At 45.5% G+C, this 22,653-nt stretch overlaps 1 protein-coding gene across 1 annotated transcript in view; it reads right to left on the bottom strand.

Moving 5' to 3' along the window:
- LOC147737382 (uncharacterized) overlaps positions 1-22,653 on the bottom strand; it is a 91,042-nt gene that overhangs the window by 29,513 nt on the left and 38,876 nt on the right. The window contains exon 3 of the mRNA XM_086927560.1: positions 9,903-9,967. The gene's annotated coding sequence lies outside the window, so the exon portion shown is untranslated. The remainder of the gene's footprint in view (positions 1-9,902; positions 9,968-22,653) is intronic.

Below are 22,653 nucleotides of genomic sequence, written 5' to 3'. Positions count from 1 at the left end.
GAGCCCCGCTGGACTGGCCCCCATATGGTACTTCTTTCCACAAGATCAGCTGTTCGAGTAGAAGGAAAGAAACATTGGATCCACGGGACCCATTGCAAGGGGGTCCCTTTACCTCTGCCTCACGACCGGTGGGTCCAGGAGGGTATTGCTGACTCTGAGACCGAGACTTTGACTCGTTCTCTGCCCTTTAGCGAATCACGTGTAAAGGGAACAAACTCTGAACATGAGAGCGACGACATTCTGCAAGGTTCTGTGCCACCATCAATGCGATTGAACACTACCGAACCTGAACTTTTATTTCAAGACCAGACAGTACCTGAAAGAACACATTATAATTTGAGACCGAGAACTTTGACTATGGACAAATAAATTGTTTCTTCTATTTTTGAAAAGTGCAGCTCTCTCTCCTCTGAGGAACTTGCTTATTTTTGTTTTTCGAACCGCCATCCGGGTTCAGCTGCTAGGGTCGCGGTTGCCCAAGTCTTTGGGGTGCAGCCGAAGACGTTAGGTTGACGGTTCTGGTCGGTCTAAGGGAGTTGCCCTGGACTGACAGAAGCATTCCTTAGCAGAAACACCCTACCGCCGCGGGCAGCAATTATAGAGGATGGAGTTTTTCAAGATGGAGAGATCTGACGAACCAATGAACTTTAAATCCAGAATGTGTAGAGTAATGACGAAGACAAGATTTTTTATATTATGTATTTTCCTGCTGCTCAGTGTAATGACGTTTTTAATAGGATATGTTTTATTTACTTTTCATGTGACATTTGCACCCACTACACAGCCTTTACCCTCTTCCACTGTTTCCTCGCATTCTTTTCACCCTCTTCCTGAACACGAGTCCGCTAGGAGATCAGAATTTGCCAACAACTCATTCATTCAGCGTTTACACCAGCACCAACAAGTAGTGAACACGACTAACTGTTGGGTGTGTGGTCTTATGCCACATACTAGCGATAAGGGTATTCCATACCTGGTTTTTCCATTCAGCTACAATGGTTCTTTGTGGGCGTTTCAGACTATGTTCATATATGCCATCGAACCATATCCCCCACGTTCCACAAAAAGTAACTCAAGCAACAAGGCATTGGTGGTGGGAATTACAAATATGAGCAGAGACATTGGCTCGTATAAAGCAATTCCCAGAGATGAGTTGCAAGCATACACTAGATGGAACATAACAGGATATAGAGTTGCTTTGAGTGAGAACGAGCAAGCCAAGAGATCCTCCCCGATTTGGATTGTACCTCATCAGGGTCACCTGTGTCTGCAAGGTAATGGCAAGAATCCCAGAGCTCAGTTAGGGAAAAGTGTCTGCACTGAAACATATGTTTTTGCATCCCGAACTTCCCCTTCGTTCGTAGCCTCTAAGGGTACCTATTTCATCTGCCATGATAGAGCCTACACATGGTTGCCCCCTGACTTCTCGGGCACGTGTTTTGTTTCGTTCCTGATGCCTCCCACCTACACAGCCACAGCAGATTACCATAAGACAAGGTTAGTTAGAGGTGTCATGAGTCAAGATGACACTACCGGACAAGAATTTGGAGACTTCATAAAGGGTTTTCTGCCGTTCTGGGGGCCTATGGTGAACAGCAGGAACATAAGACAATTAAAGAGGGTGGTTGAATCCACTGTAATTGAAACAGCCGGTGCCCTGACTAACTTGACTGCTGAGCTCCAGTCGGACCGCCTTATGACTCTCCAGAACAGGGTCGCCTTAGACGTCATACTTGCAGACCGAGGTGGGGTATGTAAAGTGATCCAATCCAGTTGCTGCGTCTTCATCCCAGACAACGCCCCGACAGTATACCAGGCCATCTCCAAGCTGCATAAAATCTCTGAATCCATTCACGTGGATAAAGGAGACTGGTCATTGATGGGGTGGTTCAGGGATTTGATATCCGCCTGGGGATGGAGGATTCTGATAGTCATTGGGATGATCTTAGCCATTCTTTTCCTGTTCTGTCTGTGTGTACAGTGTGCTCCTGCAATATGTGGCCTCTGTGCTACATCGTGTATAAGGAAACCTGTATCAAGAGATGAACTAAGTAATAGGATGATGCTACAGCAACATCTCAATGAATTTGTGAATATAGACCTAGACTCAGATTAGCATGAGGATAGGTTATTTGCCTATGTAAGGGCAAAAGGAGGTTCTGTGGTACTGAAAATTCTGGACCCGTGTTATAAACATCGTCGGATCATGACGAATTTGGCATCAGCAGACCGGAAATGACGAGTACACTATATATGTGTATTTTCGGCATGATCGAGTGTTGGGATCACCCTTAAACCAGAGTTTTCGTCTCGAACCCTCGGGTTCCATTTTGTGAACGGCATCCATTTTGCGATTGCCCTCACATAGCCAAATGGCTGAGGCCAAACCCGAGTCTGAAGGACACGTAAACCTTTGCTGACTCCCCTGTGACCTGGGCAAGCTGACTCCACTGCCTGAAGCCAAACCTGTTCGGCCAGCTCCTTCCCCAGTGGCCGAGTGAGATTACTATCAAGGCACATCATATCATAAACCTTTCATCGCACACGAACCATGCCTAATCTTACACACACCTGTCCTTGTTTCCTTCTTTATGACTTGCTTTACGAGGAGGAGGTGCCCGTTTTTATTGGGGGTCCGCCGATATCTGATGGAAATACTAGGCCTTGCCGGGTAATTGATTACAAACTGGACACACTGAAATGTGGGCTTGTCATCATGACTCTGCTTTTTCTTTGTAGTGAAAATATTTGAATGGTAGACTGTAAAATAAGGTTACCTGTTACTGGCTGCAGCCAATAAATACGATCGTTGACTTCACCTAGAAGACTCATGTTTCTGTGGTCTGAAACAGGAAGAACTCGAGGTCATAAGGGTGTGCCCCTGACACCACTGGGTCCTGAAAAACCCAGTACCTCACCTATATTAGGGCATAACTCGGGAAAACGCCACACAACACTGCAGGAAGAGGGCAGTGTCCTTGCAGTCAGATGCACTTGATTGGGATAAAAGGTATCGTGTTTGTTAGAAAAGCTGCAACTATTAGAATAATAACATAACAAAAGCAGCACATATAATGCAATAACAGACCAGGTACTAGAAAAATGTGACGCAAACAATGCAATAACACAGGCCAGGTCTTGTGACAACCTGACGCAAACAATGCAATAATACAGACCAGGCACTAGAAGAATCTAATCCAAACAATGCAATAACACAGGCTGGGCACTAGACGCAAACAATGCAATAACACAGGCCAGGCAGTAGGATTGATGCAAACAATGCAATAACACAGGCCGTGCACTAGATGCAAACAATGCAATAACACGGGAGAGGCGCCAAGAGAATCTGATGCAAACAATGCAATAACACAGGCCAGGCACTAGAAGAATCTGATGCAAACAAAGCAATAACACAGGCCAGGCACCAAGATAATCTGATGCAAACAATGCAATAACACAGGCCAGGCACTAAGGTTGAAGCAAATACTGCAAAAACATGGGTAAGGGACTAGAAGAATCTGGTGGACACAATGCAGTATCACAGGCCAGGCACTAGGAGAATCTGATGCAAACAATGCATAACACGGGCCAAGCACTAGGAAAATCTGACTCAACCAATGTAATAACACAGGCCAGGCACCAGGATTGATGCAAACAATGCAATAACACGGGCGAGGCACCAGAAAAATCTGATGCAAACAATGCAATAACACAGGCCAGGCACCAAGAGAATCTGATGCAAACAATGCAATAACACGGGACAGGCACTAGAAGAACCTGATGCAAACAATGCAATAACACAGGCCAAGCACTATGAGAATCTGATGCAAACAGTGCAATAGCACAGATCAGGTACTAGGAGAATCTGATGCAAACAATGCAATAACACGGGCCATACACTAGATGCAAACAATGCAATACCACGGGCCAGGCACCAAGAGAATCTGATGCAAACAATGCAATAACACAGGCCAGGCACTAGAAGAATCTGATGCAAACAATGCAATAACACAGGCCAGGCACTAGAAAATCTGATGCAACCAATGGAATAACACAGGCCAGGCACTAGCAGAATCTGATGCAAACAATGCAATAACATGGGCCAGGCACCAAGATAATCTGATGCAAACAATGCAATAACACAGAACAGGCACTATGAGAATCTGATGCAAACAGTGTAATAACACAGACTAGGTACTAGAATCTGACGCAAACAATGCAATAACATCGGCCAGGTACTAAGGTTGAAGCAAATACTGCAAAAACATGGGAAAGGGACTAGAAGAATCCGGTGGACACAATGCAATATCACAGGTCCGGCACTAGGAGAATCTGACACCAACAATGCAATAACACAGGCCAGGCTCTTGGATTGAAGCAAATAATGCAATAACACAGGCCAGGCACCAGAATTGATGCAAACAATGCAATAACACACACCAGGCACTAGAAGAATCTGATGTAAACAATGCAATAACACAGGCCAGGCACCAAGAGAATCTGATGCATACATTACAATAACACGGGCCAGGCACTAGGGTTGAAGCAAATAATGCACTAACACGGGCCAAGCAGTAGGAGAATCTGACACAAACACTGCAATAACACGGGAGAGGCACCAGAATAATCTGATGCAAACAATGCAATAACACAGGCCAGGCACCAAGAGAATCTGATGCAAACAATGCAATAACAAGGGCCAGGCACTAGAAGAATCTGATGCAAACAATGCAATAACACAGGCCAAGCACTATGATAATCTGATGCAAACAATGCAATAACACAGGCCGTGCACTAGAAGAATCTGATGCAAACAGTGCAATAACACAGATCAGGGACTAGGAGAATCTGATGCAAACAATGCAATAACACGGGCCAGGCACTAGAAGAATCTGATGCAAACAGTGCAATAACACAGATCAGGTACTAGGAGAATCTAATGCAAACAATGCAATAACACGGGCCAAGAACTAAGAGAATCTGACACAAACAACGCAATAACACAGACAAGGCTCTTGGATTGAAGCAAATAATGCAATAACACTGGCCAAGCAGTAGGAGAATCTGACACAAACAATGCAATAACACGGGCCAGGCACTTGTATTGAAGCAAATGATGTAATAACACGGGCCAACCATTATGAGAATCTGACACAAACAATACAATAACACATGCCAGGCATTAGGAGAATCTGATGCAAACAATGCAATAACACGGGCCAAGCACTAGAAGAATATGATGCAAACAATGCAATAACACAGGCCAAGCACTATGAGAATCTGATACAAACAATGCAACAACACGGGCCAGGCACTTGGATTGAAGCAAATAATGCAATAACACGGGCCAAGCAGTAGGAGAATCTGACACAAACAATGCAATAACACGGGCCAGGCACTAGGGTGAAAGCAAATAATGCAATAAAACAGGCCAAGCAGTAGGAGAATCTGACACAAACAATGCAATAATAGGGGCCAGGCACTTGGATTGAAGCAAATAATGCAATAACACGGGCGAGGCACTAGGAGAATCTGATGCAAACAATGCGATAACACAGGCCAGGCATTAGGATTGATGCAAACAATGCAATAACACAGGCCAGGCACGAGGAGAATCTGATACAAACAATGCAATACTACAAGCCAGGCACCAAGATAATGTGATGCAAACAATGCAATAACACAGGCCAGGCACGAGGAGAATCTGAAGCAACCAATGCAATAAAACATGCCAGGCACGAGGAGAATCTGATACAAACAATGCAATAAAACATGCCAGGCACGAGGAGAATCTGATACATACAATGTAATAACACAGGCCAGGCACTAGAAGAATCTGACGCAAACAATGCAATAACACAGGCCAGGCATAGGAGAATCTAATGCAAACAATCCAATAGCACAGGCCAGGCACGAGGAGAATCTGAAGCAAACAATGCATTAACACGGGCCAGGCGCTAGGAGAATATGATGTAGGTGAGCATTTAATACCTGGCGGTTTCTAGTGTACTGTGTGGACAAGAGGGTGGGAGGGCAAAGACTAGTTTAATATGGACTGAAGCATGGGCAAAATGAGCAATATTTTAAGGAAGTATTTACCATATAGTAAATCATGCAGAGTCAGTTTTTTGTTTTTTTGGGCCAGGTATGGGATATTACGTACCAAGGGGTGTCAGAGATATTATAATCTTCCCTACAAGGGTCATCTGCTTTACAAAGAATTTCAATATGAGGAGTGACTCTAAAAAGCAGCAACGGGGACAAGCAGTGAGAGGAGAGAATGCAGATTGTCACTAACGTTATGGAACAGCACACAACGTTAGAGGCTACTAAGATACAAGGGAGACACCTGAAATGGGCTCTGCACCTTACATGAATCTAGAACACGAAAGCGCCTTTACACACAGACCAATCATCCTAGGAGAGGCCGAGGGGAGATATAACATCTAATCCCGGCTTTACCACTTTACCTAAAGATGCTGGAAATAAACACCAAATGTTATTTCTCGACAGGGCCACTATACAGGTTCTTATTCTGGGATTGTAGTCCCTCGGCCTCTCCCTCACAATCTCCACCACCCTACATGTGGTTTACTGCACTAGGAAACTGTGCAACCAGGAGACTACGTGTTTAACCCTGACCTACAATTTGTAAAATAGTGAGCTTCAGGAGTCACTAAGTAAATGTATGCCTCTCGCCCCAAATATTTTTCCACGATCGGGGGTATTTACAACCATCCTCTGGGCCCTTTTAAAAATGGGCCCAGACTGTGGTGATGCGTCTTTAATTAAAGATTCCTTCCAGTGGCTCCTGGAATGTTGATGTTGATGCGTCGCCAGGAGTGTTCCCGACAGTTACGTTCCTGGTGCAGGTGGGTGAGTGGTGAATAAATCTTACCCTTAGCCTACCGATGACATGAGAGTTTGATTACCACATAGACATTGCCTCTGGTAGGGGGGGGGAACACAGCGCCCACTCTCATGGACTATTCACCAGAATGTAACGTGGCCAAGTAATAACCTTTGGAAAAAGTAGTTCTGTGTTCATCAGACTTAAACTGTTTAGTACTAGGCAAATCCTACTCTTTCTGTGCCTCTGTCCCCTTATCTGACAATCTATGTACCTCGAAGGAGGCTGGATGGAAGAAATACACATGAAAGGCACGTTCCCAGCTCAAACCACCAGCATGGATTTCATTCACTCGTTCAGAGCTGCTTAACTGCAGGTCTCCGCATTTCATATCAGCATCTCTAAAGGCAAACACTGTCGAAGCAAAGGGAGGGGGAGAGCCCTATTATCCTCTAGAGCCTAGGCCACTCACTAGAAAAAAACGATGAAGGACAGGATTCTAACAGGATAAACCGATCCAACTCAAATATGAGGTCAATGTATTATTTATCGCCTTAATGGTGCAAAAGTCACTCTGGAATGAAATCAATACTATTCGAATAATCAATGTTCGATTTATAATAGAGGCATTGCTGTGCTGCAATAAAAGAAATCAGCTGCAACAATAGCTACTCTCCCAACAAAGTGTACTTATTTCAAGTTTGGTTTGCATATTTTACAAGAAGGGGATAAAGCGACAACTGATAGACAACATTATAAAGCTTACCGACTTGCCTTATAAAGGTTACTGTTACTTTTAGAACAACACAAAGGTTAAGGAAAAACAGAAGTATCAAGTTAGACAGTGTATTCGCAATGACGGACAATAAACCCTTATTAATAGTGACCACATAACAACCGTCTCCAGGTAGGAGCGTCTAATTACAAAAGACCTGCTATTATGGTGAATGACTACAGTGCATCAAACTGTGACTATGACATTGGTCTATCAAAACATTTGAATTCTGTGTTTGTTCTTCTTGTTAGGTCTTGATCCTGGAAGATATAGGCTGATGGGTTTCGGGCTTGTGCTTTATGCACGCTTCAGGAATTTGTGGAACGAATGTCACCCAAACATCGCACCATGTTGAGGAGGCCATTGGGGTGAGAGTTGTTCGCTTAAAATGGAGAGCCATGATAAAAGAACTGTTCGAAAAATGCACCCGGGGTTACCAGCTTCTCAAAAGGGCATGTCCTCTGTTTAGATAGCTGTCCAGAGGGCCAGAGACCTGGGTGGGGCCATCAATGTAAGCAATGGCCCGGAGCCGCCATGGCTAACTTGTAACTCCTGGGTCAGTTTGCTTGTTTGGTGGCTGCAAAGAATCGTAGTATGCTGATATGGTTGGGTTGCTAACACGATCCACAAATTGGCATGTGGACACTCACTTCGGAATCCTTGCTGCCTGGCAGCTCCTGCCAGCCAACGAGCAGGACTTTTATAGCTGAGATGTGTGCGCCCAACAAGGCTGTTCCAGTTGTTCTGGCATCACCGAGCTGCACTAGATGAGTGCAGACAATGGAGGAGACCACCCGAGGGAGCAACAAACCTGGAGGTTCACGGTGACAAAGAGTAATTATTTTTAAGACTACTGTAAGGTTGTTACCAGTACTTCTTTAATGCAGTATTTTCATGGACACCTTAAAAAAAGGTTAACACTAGCTACAGTATGATTGCGGTTACTAAAAATGTAACATCTGATAGCACAGTAAGAATTTATACTTTTTCTCTTTTTACAAATTATGCTCTGTACAGCCCATCCTATAATTTGTGTAGCCTATTTTATATTTTGTTTAATTCTTTCTTAAAACTATTGGCTTTCCTATTCAAAGTGACGTCTCTCACGGGCAGACGTCACAGCACTGTAAAAATATACAAGTCACTATTCCCCAGTGCACCAACCAGGATTCAAATTAGCGACCCTCCAGTTTGAGACAAAGACATCAGAAATTATAACACTAAGCCCAGTGCCCCAGGCGATCTGAATGGCATCTGAGTTAAGCCCATTTACGTAAACGCAGGCCATAGGCTGTGTTCCCAGCAACTTCATACGTGATCTCAAACTCCCTGTCATACCAAGCCGCCTAAATGTCTCGATCATAAAAGACTCCAGGGAGTCAAACGCCTTATCGGCATCAGCTGACTTCATGTTTGGGTTTACCTAATGCAGCACTGCGAATACTGTCCGTAGATGAACCTCTGTGGATTTATGTGGGACAAATCCCAACTCTACAGGGGAGACTATTTTCTCTAGTAGGAGGGATAGCCGAGTCGCATCACCTCAGGCAGGAATTTATTATCACTGCTACGCAGTGGCAGAGGGCGATAAGATGTTCACTTACAGGGTCTTTTCCAGGCTTAGGGGGCACTGATATGACTGCATCACTTATAGACGCCAGCGACACACCTCCCTTCAATGCCTCGGCATAGACCTCCTGGATAGGCCGCACCTCGACTGCACCCCCGGCCCAGGACAGGTCTCAACTCCTCTGCAGCCCCTGAACAGGTCTCACCTCCTCAGCACAGTACAGGCCTCACCTCTGCTGCACCCCCTGGACAGGTGTCAGGGTGCAGAAAAAAGGAATCAAAGCTCTTCTTTGTCTCGTAGTATCTTCCATTGAACCAGCATTGCAAAGATCACCCGCTCGCAAAATGTCACGGGTGATTATAGCACGGACCCGGGCATTCTCCTCTGTACTACCAACAGGGAGGACCGCGGTGGAAGTTGCCGGTCTAGTCCTGAGTTCCTGGACATGGGTGTGAGGTCTAGACCAGCAGTGAAGTGCGCCGGTTGATTTTAGAACCAAGGCTCTTCACCAACGGATTTTCAGAGATTAGTCACGTTCTTTCTGTAGTCTAGTTAGATAGAAAGAGTGCAATTTTGTGCCAGGCTTAGGCACAGGTTAGAGCACTTCGGTCCGTCGGTTAGTTAGTTCGGTAATTTAGAACTAGAGAGAAATACCAATTTAAAGTAAATATGAAAAAAGAAATATAAAGAGAAGAATTAATACTTACCCATTGAATACTTCAGTTCCTGATTTCTTCGTTGCTTGGTTGACGGCGGAGGCTCCAGAAGGTTTCTAAAGGAGAAGTAAGGAGAATTCAGAAGATAAGAAAGTAAGGCAGAGAGTGAATGAACGAATGAGTGAAAAAGAATAAATGAATTCACAGAGTTAAAGGGTGCTACAATGTTGTTTATAATGCAGGTTACCAAAGAAAAAAATACTTATATTGAAGAATAGATGAGGTGTAAAAGCCATAGGCACTCTGGGTAAGGAAATACAGAGAGAGAGAGAGAGAGAGAGAGAGAGAGAGTAAGAAAGTGGAGAAGGAATTGAAGGAAATTAGTAATGGTGTGCTTTTCTGGTGCATCGATTTCCACTCATGCTTGAAGAGAGCAGCGCGAGGAAGGCGCTGGGCGGCGTGTTGTGGAAAGCCTCATTTTAAAAACTGCTTTGTGTTTATTTTTTACGTGTACTGTGACTTTGACAGCTCCAGTAGCGTGTGAAATTTTAAAAAACGTATTTTCTGGCGGGAGCATGTAATTTCATCTGCGGGGATACTTACTCTGTTAGGCTGGTTGTACGAGCTTTCTGGCCCCTTGTAGTGTCCCGGTCCATCCCCGTTCCGCACGGCTTTTGTGTGCCGCTTGAGAGAGGGACACGACTCCTCCCACCCACAGCATACAGCCTTTAAAAGGTGCCTTCAATCCCGCCACGCTTGGTGAGAGCAGCGCGAGCAAGGCGCTGGGTGGCGTGTTGAGGAAAGCCTCATTTTAAAAACTGCTTTGTGTTTATTTTTTACGTGTACTGTGACTTTGACAACTCCAGTAGCGTGTGCAATTTTAAAAAACGTATTTTCTGGTGGGAGCATGTAATTTCATCTGCGGGGATACATACACTGTTAGGCTGGTTGTACGAGCTTTCTGGCCCCTTGTAGTGTCCCGGTCCGTCCCCGTTCCCGTTCCGCCACGGCTTTTGTGTGCCGCTTGAGCGGAGGGACGCGACTCCTCCCACCCACAGCATACAGCCTTTAAAAGGTGCCTTCAATCCCGCCGCGCTTGGTGAGAGCAGCGCGAGCAAGGCGCTGGGCGACGTGTTGGGGAAAGCCTCATTTTAAAAACTGCTTTGTGTTTATTTTTTACGTGTACTGTGACTTTGACAACTCCAGTAGCGTGTGCAATTTTAAAAAACGTATTTACTGGCGGGAGCATGTAATTTCATCTGCGGGGATACATACACTGTTAGGCTGGTTGTATGAGCTTTCTGTCCCCTTGTAGTGTCCAGGTCCGTCCCCGTTCCGCCACGGCTTTTGTGTGCCGCTTGAGCGGAGGGACGTGACTCCTCCCACCCACAGCATCACTTCCGGGCTAGGCTCTACTAGAGTCAATGTGCATCCGGCCGCGCAGCGGAGGAGCGCAGCGGGCGCGACGATTGCGCGCTGAAGTTGCGCCTAAGTCCAGCCCGTCTGCGCCCGTCCGTGGCCGGACTGCGGCCAAGGCCAGTTATGCTGCCCCATCGGGGTCCGCGCCTGTCAGGATCAGTTGGTCTAGGCAAGACTTGCTGGCCTTCGATCTAACAGGGCCGTGCAAATCCCACTCCATCGATCCTGAATCGTTCTCAGAGTCGGTTACATGCCCAAACTGTGGAAGATGGTGGGATATGGCCGACCCTCCACAAGAGGCCATAGCGAAGGCATATATAGATCAGCCGGGCAAACGTCTTAGAGCGGGACTTTTGAACTGTAGATCGATGCCCAAGCATGGCACTGATATTTGGCTACTCTTAGAGAGCCAGGAATGGGATGCCCTGTTCCTAACTGAGACTTGGTTGAACGAGCAGAATTTGACAGCCATTGCTCTAGTAGTACCACGGGGCTTTTCTATGTGTTTTTCTAACCGCGAGGATGGTAGGAGAGGGGGAGGCGTGGCCTTAATCTGCAAGGACTGCTATACCTTGTCATCCACCTCGCCAGTTCTCATTCCCGGGGTGGAATGTCTATACTTCTGCCTCCTTCTCAATCCTCAATTGGCTATTGCCGGGCTGGTGGTTTATCGCCCCCCGGATTGCTTAGACAGTAGCACTTTGCGACTTATTGATGCTATTGCCCAAAGCTCGCTGAAGCAGGACCACCTCTTAGTTGTAGGAGATTTTAATATCCACATTGATAGCCAGGAAAGTTCACAGGCAGAACAACTCGTGGCCTCATTAAGTGCGGCGAATCTGATGCTTCAGAATAAAGGTCCCACACACAGAGCAGGGCACACACTTGACCTGATCTTTGCCACATTTAAGGATATACTGATGGAAGAAGCACAGCCATTGGCTTATTCCCTTCTCAATAGTGGTAGAAGGCATAGTGCCCATTAAGGGCAAACGCTCGTATCTCAAGAGGCAATGGAAAAACCTTACCCCGGATATTATGGGCCCTATTCTGGCGCAAGCTCCGCCCAAATTTACTAATAATGTAAGCGCTGATGCGCTGGCTTTAAATCAATGGATTGGAGATATGGTGGAACAAGTGGCACCCGCTAAAAGGATGATGTCGCAGAGAGAATCACCCACAGCCCCTTGGTTTTTCGCCGAATTACGGCAGGAAAAAACAGCCTGTAAAAAGTTGGAGAGACTCTGGAGGTTGGGTTATTGCCCCTTAGCTAAAATACAATATAAAGATTCTATTAGATCTTTCCATAAAATGAATTAAAGAGGCAAAAAGAAAGCTACTTTGCGGCTTCTGTCCAACAAGCAGAGCATTCTAGCAAAGAAGTCTTTAAAATTGTTCAGTCCTTTTTTAAACCACGCTGCATTGAGAGAGAGATCCCCCCTCCATAACACTCTGTGACAAAATCTCTCTCTTCTTTGATAATAAAATACAGAAAGTTTATGATTCTTTCGGGCCGCCCAAACCTACGGTCAAAGAGGAAATAGGGAGCGAGGGCCCGCTGACAGCCCCCCTTGGGAAATTTCAGCTAATCCCATTGGATATGGTGAGGCAAGAAATAATACGCTGTAAATCAGGCTCGCCCGAAGATCCTTGCCCTCCCAAATTATGGGGACTGTTGGCAGATTCGATCGCGCCAACTCGCAGCACATCTGGAATACCTCCATATGCACTGGGGAGTTCCCAGAGGGCTGGAAACATGCCACCCTTTTACCCTTAAAAAAGAAGCTAAACGGAGACCCGGAGGATTTGAATAATCTTCGTCCTATTTCCCTGCTGGCAGCCCCCGGAAAAATGTTGGAGAAGCTGATCCAGCGTCAGCTAAATGCCCATATTGAGGCAAACAATATACTACATGAAACCCAGTCAGGGTTCAGGCCCGGTTTCAGTACTGAGACGGCGTTGATTGAAGTGGCCGAGTCACTAAGATGGTCGTTGGATTCAGGAGAGTCGACTATGCTGATGCTCCTGGATCTATTGGTCGCTTTTGATACCGTAGATCTTGACAGGCTGGTACATCGGCTTACAGCAATTGGGCTGCGTGATCAAGCACTTGGCTGGTTGCAGTCCTATTTAACGAATAGAACACAGTAGGTTGCACTAGGCCAATGCTCCTCGAGGCGCAGGGCGCTGAGTTGTGGGGTCCCGCAGGGGTCGGCTTTAAGCCCCCTACTATTCAATATCTATCTTGCCCCACTTTTTACACTCATTGCCAACTGGGGAGTCACCGCTATATCATACGCGGACGACACCCAGCTGGTTTTCCCCTACTCAGAAGTGTCAGAGGTGGCCTTTGCGCGTTTTAAGGGCTGCCTCCAAGATGTGGCAACTTGGATGAATACAAATACGTTGAAATTGAATCCGGGAAAAACGGAAGTGATCTTCTTTGGCAAAAGCACCCCCCCCCTCCCCCGGCAGATCTATGGTGGCCGGCTGAGATGGGGACCCCCCCATCCCCAGCCACTGGGCAAAGAACCTTGGGGTAAAATGGGACGATAACCTTTCTTTCGCGCCCCAAATCCAGCAAGTCACCGGATGCTGCTTGAGTAAAATGAGGAACCTCCGACAAATCTTGAAACTACTGCCTGAGTCCTGTCGGAAAACGGTGATCCATGCCACAATTACATCGAGGCTGGACTATGCCAATGGCCTGTATATGGGTCTTCCTAAATAACTGACCCAACGGCTGCAAACTGTACAGAATGCTGCGGCTAGGCTGCTGAAGCATATACCGTTTAAAGAGCACGTTTCCCCCCATCTTCGTTCTCTGCATTGGCTGCCGATATCCAGCAGGATTAAATTTAAAGCTCTCACACTCGCCTTTAGGGCTCTGCACGGCACATGCCCCAACTACCTGAGATCACGACTCCCCAGATACACTCAGACCCGCTCTCTTCGCTCGAATGATCGGGTTTTACTGAGTGTGCCACGAGTCAAAAGGACAAGACTGGGCGGTCGGACTTTTTCAGCTAACACGGCTCGGCTGTGGAACACCCTACCACCTGATTTGCAAAGTGCCCCGTCAGAACTGAGCTTTAGGAAACAGCTCAAGTTTTGGTTATTTTCACTGGATCATTAACTTTGCTCGCTCACCGGGCAGTCTGGCTTTGTTTTGCTCTCACAGCGCCGGGACACCTCCTAGTTGAGGTAGCTGTTCGCGCTATAGAAAAACCAGTATTATTATTATTATTAAGAGAGCGAGAGAGTAAGAAAGGCATAAAACGGAGTACGGCAGAAAGTAAGAAGTAGAGTGGAAGAGCGAGAAGGTCAGGCAGTCTCTTCTCTGTCCCATTCCCCTTCCCCCGGCTGGGTTCGCTCAGCCACTAGTTATCTCTTCAGTTGATGGCTGGGCTGTGGGAAACCAGTGGTGGAATTTGGAAAATCTCATCTTTCTGCTCCTGGGACTGTTGGCACTGTGAGTAACCACGACCCTTGACAGAGTGAAGTGCCCACGTCAATACTCACCCGAGCAGAATGGCTAAAGGGATCAATTAAAAAAAATGTAGGAAATATTCTTAAAGAGATTCAACAAGAGTTGATAGGAGTCAAGGAGAAAAATAAGGTAATCAAATTTGTAATGAAGGCCCAAATTTTCTTAACTCAGTGCTCATTGTACTTCATGTGTCGGCCCACTGTCTTCCCAGAGCACAATCTCGTATAGCTTTCATCTTGTCGTATCTCAATGGAGATGCAGCTTTGTGGCCAATGCCCCTGGTCACCCAAGACTCACCAATTTTATATAACTTCGAGGAATTCAAGAAAGAGTTTTTGCGAATTTTTGATCGTCGGAAGGAGGCACAGGCTACGGATAATGAATTACTGGAGTTGAGGCAAGGGAATCGAGAGCTTGTCACTTACCTGGCCCAATTGAACAAACTTGTTGTGGAAACTGAATGGCCGAAGGCCAAAAGGGCAGCCTTGTTCTATCGGTGTTTGAAAGATGACTTAAAGGATGCTTTATCACAGACCCCAAATCGCCCTACAGAAGTTTCAGCTTTGATTGATCTCATTTTAGAGATAGATTATCAACAAACGGAAAGAAGGGGTGAAAGACGCGGCGAATTTCGGCCCAATGTACCACACTTTGACCGGGTCAGAGCAGAGGTTGTTAAAGCTGGTGATAAAGAACATGGAGGCGAACCTAAGCAAATTGGAACTATTAGAGGCCCCCTTTCCAAAGAAGAGAAAGAAAAGCGTCAACAGAATAATCTATGGCTTTATTGTGGTATAAGTGGACATTTTGTAAAGGAATGTCCCAAGAAGCCAAAAACCTTCAAGAAGGAAAACTCTCTGCACCACCAGTAGAAGGAGTTGGGCTGGTGGTTGCTAACAAGGATACAACTTCAATTTCTCATCAAGTGGCCAATACTCTACAATCTTCCGCTCCACACCTCATTCTGACGATGACCCTAAGATTTCGAGACAGAGTTCTTTCAGGAAAGGGCGTGATGCTGGACTCCGGTGCTACGGGGAACTTTTGTCACCTTAAATATGCCTCGAAAATTGGTCTGAGGCATTACCTAAAAAGAGAAGGGAGGCAGTTAGGGCTGTTGAGGGTACAAATGTATCTTCCGGCCCAATAACCAGTCACACGGAAGTTGTGGAACTTGATGCTGTCGAAGGTCAAAAGGAAGAGATTCAATTTATCTTGATCAATGCTCCGCAGTTTGGAATCATCCTGGGTTTGACTTGCTTAACTGAACACAAACCAACAAATAACTGGAGTGATCGAACTGTGAAGTTTAACTCAAGTTATTGTTTGGAGAATTGCTTCGGAGAAAAGCAAAAAGAGCAAGATGGAAATCCAGCAACTTTATATTGCGAGCAAAAGATGATGGTGTGTGAGGTGCAAACTGTGAGTCTTACGGTAGAATATCAAGAGTTTGCTGAAGTTTTCAGTGAATTGGATTCAAAGAAGTTGCCCTCACATCGGTCGTATGACTGCAAAATTCAATTTGGAACCTGGATCTAACCTTCCTTGTAGCCAAATGTATGCGCTTACTGAAGCTGGAAACCGGCATCTTAAAGATTACATTCAGAAATACTTAGAAAACGGGTTCATACGACCATCACAGTCCCCCGTTTCTTCACCGTTATTTTTCGTTCCGAAACGTGACGGAGATCTGAAAATGTGTATAGATTATTGTGCCTTGAACAAGATTACAATAAAGAATTGTTATCCTCTATCCGTGATTTCAGTTCTTCTTGATTAACTAAAAGATGCCAAAATCTTCATGAAGTTAGATTTACAGGGAGTGTGCCATTTAATTTGAGTGAGAAGTGGAGACGAATGGAAAACAGCATTTAGAACAAAGTATGGATTGGGGCAAGATGGCGTCCGCGAGAGTGGAGGTGTAGGCTGACCACTCCTCGCGTCCCTGCAAGCCGCAACAGCCGAGAAGACCTGACCTGTCTGGCAGAGTTGGCGTTTCATCGGAACCCGCAATACTGTGGTGGATGTAGGACGGCTGATTGAAAACCGCACTGTGCAGAGTAACCGATTTCAGATTCCTGTTGCTGATAGTGCCGTGACATGTGAATTTGCGGAGCTAGGAGGGAGAAACTCACCGGCATTGGAGCGGCGGCGCCCGGTGGATTACGGCGCTCCCCACCTGAGCTTCTGACCTGACACACTTGTGGCTAACTGAGCCGATTTGGGCTCAGCACGGCTTCCCGACTTTGCAGGCTCTGAGGGAAGCGACGGAGGGAAACGCGGGGAAAACACCAGAAACGCTTATGTGTCTTGCAGCTTGGAATACTGTTTTTTTTGCAGGAGACCCAATTGCTTCATAGCACCGGGCGGAGTGACACTGCGAGGATTGCTGCGGTGAGTGGCACAGCAAGGCACAGAGTGTAAGCGGGTGCAGAGTGAGACTTTTGTGAGACCTTTGTTAGTCGGCAGACGGACTTTAAAGCACCAAAGGGTGAAGATATGGCTCCCAAAAGTACAATGGGGAAACAGAAAGCCGCAGAGGACCTGGGGGAAAGCGGCGCTCCCAAAGAAGGGGGCAAAACTGGTACGAGCAAGAAGACCCAACCCAAAACACCAGTGGAGCCAGGGAAAGTGAAGGGAGCACAGCTAAGTGCCAATGCGATCACAACTGGGGGTGGGGCAGACAAGAATGGGGTGATCCCCTCTATCTTTGCAGCGGCAGCAGCGATAGAAAAGGAGAGAGCTAAGAGGCAAGTGTAAAGGTTACAACTGCGGGCTCCCCCTCTAAAATTACTACTAACATCATGGAGAGTCAAGAACTTGGGGAGACCTCTGCCCTTGGTGCCGCTGGAGGCAAGGAGTAGGGACAGGAACAGGAACAGGGTCACCCCGATGGTGAGTCTGCGACTTTTACTCCATGTCTGAAGCATCGTTGCCCTCGTCCTGTGAGGACTTAGCATCTCAATACGCCTTGCAAATGAGTTTGGAAGGAGGGAGCCCGGCAAGTAGTTTATGCCAGGAGGACTCCATTGACATTACAGAGAATAGCCCTTCTACTGTGCGTGACTTAAACATGGAAGTCTCAGATCATACAAGGAATGAAATAGGGACAGAGGAGTCCGCCGCCGAAGGGAGTACTGAGATTTCATTAACACTGATTTATGAATCCATAATTTCACTGCGGGATGAGACTAGGGAGGAGAGCCACAGAGTGCTGAGTATGTGTCGCAAGCTCCAAAATTCAGTCCGAAGGCTTGCAAAGTCACAAGCAGATGCAGATAACAGGTTTAACGAGGCTGAGACTCGCATTTCTAGCTTGGAAGATGCAGTAGAGCAGCAGAAAGGAGCTACAGAAGCGCTACAAGAACAGGCTCAAACCGATGGTGAGTCTCGCGACTTTTAGTCCATGTCTGAAGCATCGTTGCCCTCGTCCTGTGAGGACTTAGCATCTCAATACGCCTTGCAAATGAGTTTGGAAGCAGGGAGCCCGGCAAGTAGTTTATGCCAGGAGGACTCCATTGACATTACAGAGGATAGCCCTTCTACTGTGCGTGACTTAAACATGGAAGTCTCAGATCATACAAGGAATGAAATAGGGACAGAGGAGTCCGCCACCGAAGGGAGTACTGAGATTTCATTAAAACTGATTTATGAATCCATAATTTCACTGCGGGATGAGACTAGGGAGGAGAGCCACAGAGTGCAGAGTATGTGTCGCAAGCTCCAAAATTCAGTCCGAAGGCTTGCAAAGTCACAAGCAGATGCAGCTAACAGGTTTAACGAGGCTGAGACTCACATTTCTAGCTTGGAAGATGCAGTAGAGCAGCAGAAAGGAGCTACAGAAGCGCTACAAGGGTTAAAGGAGGACACTCTCTGGAAACTGGCGGATTTTGAGAACAGGGCTCGTCGCAATAACCTGAGGGTCCTCCAACTCCCTGAAGGCAAAGAAGGCCAAGATCCTATTAACTTCATAGTCAACCTATTCAAGGAAGCCTTCCCGGAACTTACAAAGTGAGACTGGGACAGGGAGGTCGGAAGAGCACACCGTTTTCCATTCAAATTGAAAGGGACTGCAGGTCAAGGAATGGAGAAAGGGGTAGAGAGAAATATGGGCAGGCCTAGGGCTCTATTAATCTCTTTAAATAGCTTTCTTGCCCGAGAAGAGGTATTAAAACTTGCAAGACCCGATAAAAGACGGCCTGGCCCAGGGTTTGAGTTTTTTGTTACCCCCGATTTCTGTAAATATACGGTTGACAACCGATGGCAACTATGACAGTTAATTACCCCACTACAGGCCAAGGGCGCTCAAGTGGTCCTTCTTAATCCCGCAAAGTTGAAGGTCATTTATAAGGATCGAAGATAGTTCTTTACTAATGTGGGGCAGGCTAAGGAATTTTTAAGCAAGATTACCAGCCCAACCAGATAAATATTAATCACCTGGGTAGCAAGAAAGAAGGAATTCAGGGGGGTATGTAGTCTTAGAATGAAGTGACAGGGTACTAATTTTAAAAAAAGAAAAAAAAAATGTTGTGTTTGCTACAAGGCGTAATAGTTGCTAGGGATGCCGTATCTTTCCTTTCTTTAAGAAGATTTATCGGGCACATAATCTATAGATAGGTTAAGGTCTCTCTATAGTAGGAAGGAACGATTTCTTTCCTATTTTTTTTAGGAGTCAACAGAGTTGTAGAGTAGCAGTCTTGTGGGGGGTGCGGGGACTTGCCAGTTACATCTACAGGACCATAAGTCAGAACGCCTCATTATTGGGAAGGGTGGGGGGTGGGCAAGGGGGTAGCTGGGTAGAGGGAGGTAAGGGTAGGTAGAGGAACTTGGTGGAGGGGTTAAAAGGGGACAAAAAATCCACACTTGCATTTCAAAATGGTACGGAACTTAATAAATAATATGGTAGGCAAATTGACAAAAAACTATTTGATGGTTTTTCTAAGGTTAAATGGGCCTATTCCTGCGGAATTTCTAGCTGAGCCTTATGTCTACTATTAGAGACCTTCGAATATGCTCGCTAAACGTTTCTGGGCTGAACAACTTTAATAAACGAAGAAGAGTAGCGGCTGAGCTACGCCATGTCGCTCCAGATGTTGTCTGCCTACAAGAAACCCATTTCCCTTGGAATAAGCATCAAGTATTAGCAGAACCGGGGTTTATTATTTTAGCCTCGTCCCAACAATCTGGTATGACGCGGGGGTAGCCATTTTAGCAAAAAGGGATTTGGTTACGATACGACGGAAAGCAACAGATACAAATGGTAGGTGGGCGATGGTTGAATGTGGGGGGCAACATGGGAATTTTACAATATGTAATATCTATGGCTCTAATATAGATGACTCTGGGGTTCTGGACAAAGTGCATGTTGAACTTGCAACCTGGGCTACCCCCCTGATTATCTGCGGGGATATGAACATTAATTTAACAAAGCATGAGATTGATGGGGGAGTGAAGACTTACAAAGGCCGGAAGCCGCAGGTTTGCAGGGCCCTCCTTAATTTGTTAAAAGATTACGGTCTGGTGGATGTTTGGAGCACCCTGTTTCCGACAGATCCTGGCTTTACTTTTTATTCCTATCCCCACCAAAAAAAGTCAGATTGGACTACTTTTTTGTGGAAGTGCCCCACTTAGCCAAAGTGAAAATGCAGATTTATCCTAACATTTCGTCCGATCATACACCCATTGTTCTGTCAATTGTTGGTTGGGGGATATTTGCTATAACAAGGAAATTTACCTTTGATCGAAAATTATGCTACAATGAAGAGTTTATAGTTTATATGAAGATGTGGATAAGAGAATTTTTCAAGAATAATAAAAATTCGGCCCCAATCAACATTGTTTGGGGTACATTTAAAGCCTGTTTTAGGGGAGAGGTCTTAAGTTTTGGGCTCGCCCGGCAAAGAAAGTTAAAAACAGACATGGAAAGGCTATATCAGGGATTACAATCGGCAGAAGAGAACTTAACAAGGGGGATAGCTACCCAGGGTGATGTGAAAACATTAGAGGTTGAGGTTGCAAAGAAAAAGGCAAATATATTGGTCATGTGGGATAGCGAAAACGCAAGAAAATATTTGGCGCAACGCAAGATCTGCCATGAGTATGGTGAAGCAATAGGAAGACCTTTAGCGTTAAAATTGCGTATGAATGATGCTAGTCGGAATATATCCTCTATGAAAGATAAAACAGGGACTCTAAAAACTAGACCCCAAGACATATTGGCTATTTTCCACGACTTTTATTCAGAATTGTATAAGACAGAACAAACTAATTTGGAGGAAATAGATCTTACTCTACTAGGAACACTTGCCAAGCTAGACCCACTAGTGGTGGATTTATTGGAGGCACCTCTATCAAAGGAGGAGGTATCTATGGCAGTTAAAACGTTGGCAATGGGTAAAGCAGCAGGTCCTGACCAACTACCAGGGGAAATATACAAAAAAATTTTGGAGGAACTAAAAGAGATAATGCTAGACACATTCAGGGCTGCTCAAATTGGAGCTGCACCGAAATCATGGGACGAAGCCACTATAGTTGTTTTCAGTAAGAAGGGAAAAGAGACCGATCTTCCGGGGTCATATCGCCCCATATCACTTTTAAACTGTGATGGGAAGATTTATTCCAAAATTCTAGCAAACCGGATATCAAAAGTCATTACCTCACTAGTATTTGATGAGCAGCACGGCTTCATTCCAGGGAGAGGAACAGTGGCACATATCAACAAAGTTATTACTTTGTTTGATATAGCAGAGGTAGAGAAACGCAGTTTAGGGCTGATACTACTCGAAGCTGAAAAAGCGTTTGACCGCGTGGAATGGAAGTATTTATGGAAGTTAATGGAGAATATGGGATTTCCTAGGAAGTTTATGACGGCATTGCAAATTTTATATGTGGCACCAACTGCTAGGATAGCGTCTATGGGAGCAACTTCAGACATAGTGCAGATAACTAGAGGTACAAGGCAGGGATGCCCTTGCTCTCCTCTTCTTTTTGCATTATATATAAATCCCTTAATTGGTATGCTCATTAGCAGCGTGGCTATCAAACCTTTCTATGTGCGCAATATCCCCCATACTGTTTTTGTCTTTGCAGATGATATTGCAGTGACTACAGAAGATCCGATTCTTGGATTGGTGGAAATTGAGCGCTTAGCCAAGATTTTCGGTTTATTGTCCGGCTATAAGTTAAATGCCACAAAAACACAGCTGGTGTGTTCTGAAACAGTGAAGGTCAATGATCCTAGAGAAAAGTAGTAGAAGCAACCTACTTGGGGGTTAAGATAAGGACAGCCATGTCGGAGGTAGTCTCAGCTAATTGGGTTACACTGTACAGAAATATAGCGGAATCCTTAGAGAAGTGGGGGAGGCTACATTTTACTTTAATCGGCCGAACCAATATATTAAAAATGAGTATATTACCAAATGTTCAATATCTTTTTAGATCCTTACCATTAGAAATACTACCAGCCCAAATTCAACAACTACAGGCTTTGTGTGCCAGATTCATATGGACTCCTGGTAAACCACGGAGAGCTATGCGGTTTATGACGCTACCAAAAGACAGGGGGGGACTATCGGTTCCTGATTTTCTATTGTATTATTATGTCTGCTTTCTGCAAAAGATGCATATTTTATTGATGGGAGATGAAGAGGGAATTAATGTAACAACGTTAAGTTCCAATATCTCTATATATCATTTAACTCTGGGAATGGCAGCAAATCGGAGTTTGTTCAGGGAAATAGAATGGAGCTATTACAAAAGAGTGAAGTTTAAGACGGTAGTAGCAGCCAGTAAAATGTGGAAGAAAGAATGCAAATTAATCGACTTAGGAACTTTAACTTGTTATTCCCCATTAAACACAATAAAATTGCTCCCAGCTATTTGTGGTGATAGTGT

The sequence above is a fragment of the Lissotriton vulgaris genome, chromosome 1_1, assembly GCF_964263255.1.
Source record: "Lissotriton vulgaris chromosome 1_1, aLisVul1.2, whole genome shotgun sequence".
Classification (NCBI taxonomy): Eukaryota; Metazoa; Chordata; class Amphibia; order Caudata; family Salamandridae; genus Lissotriton; species Lissotriton vulgaris.
The sequence above is the reverse complement of the archived record's forward strand: the minus strand, read 5'-3'. Positions and strand labels throughout refer to the sequence as shown.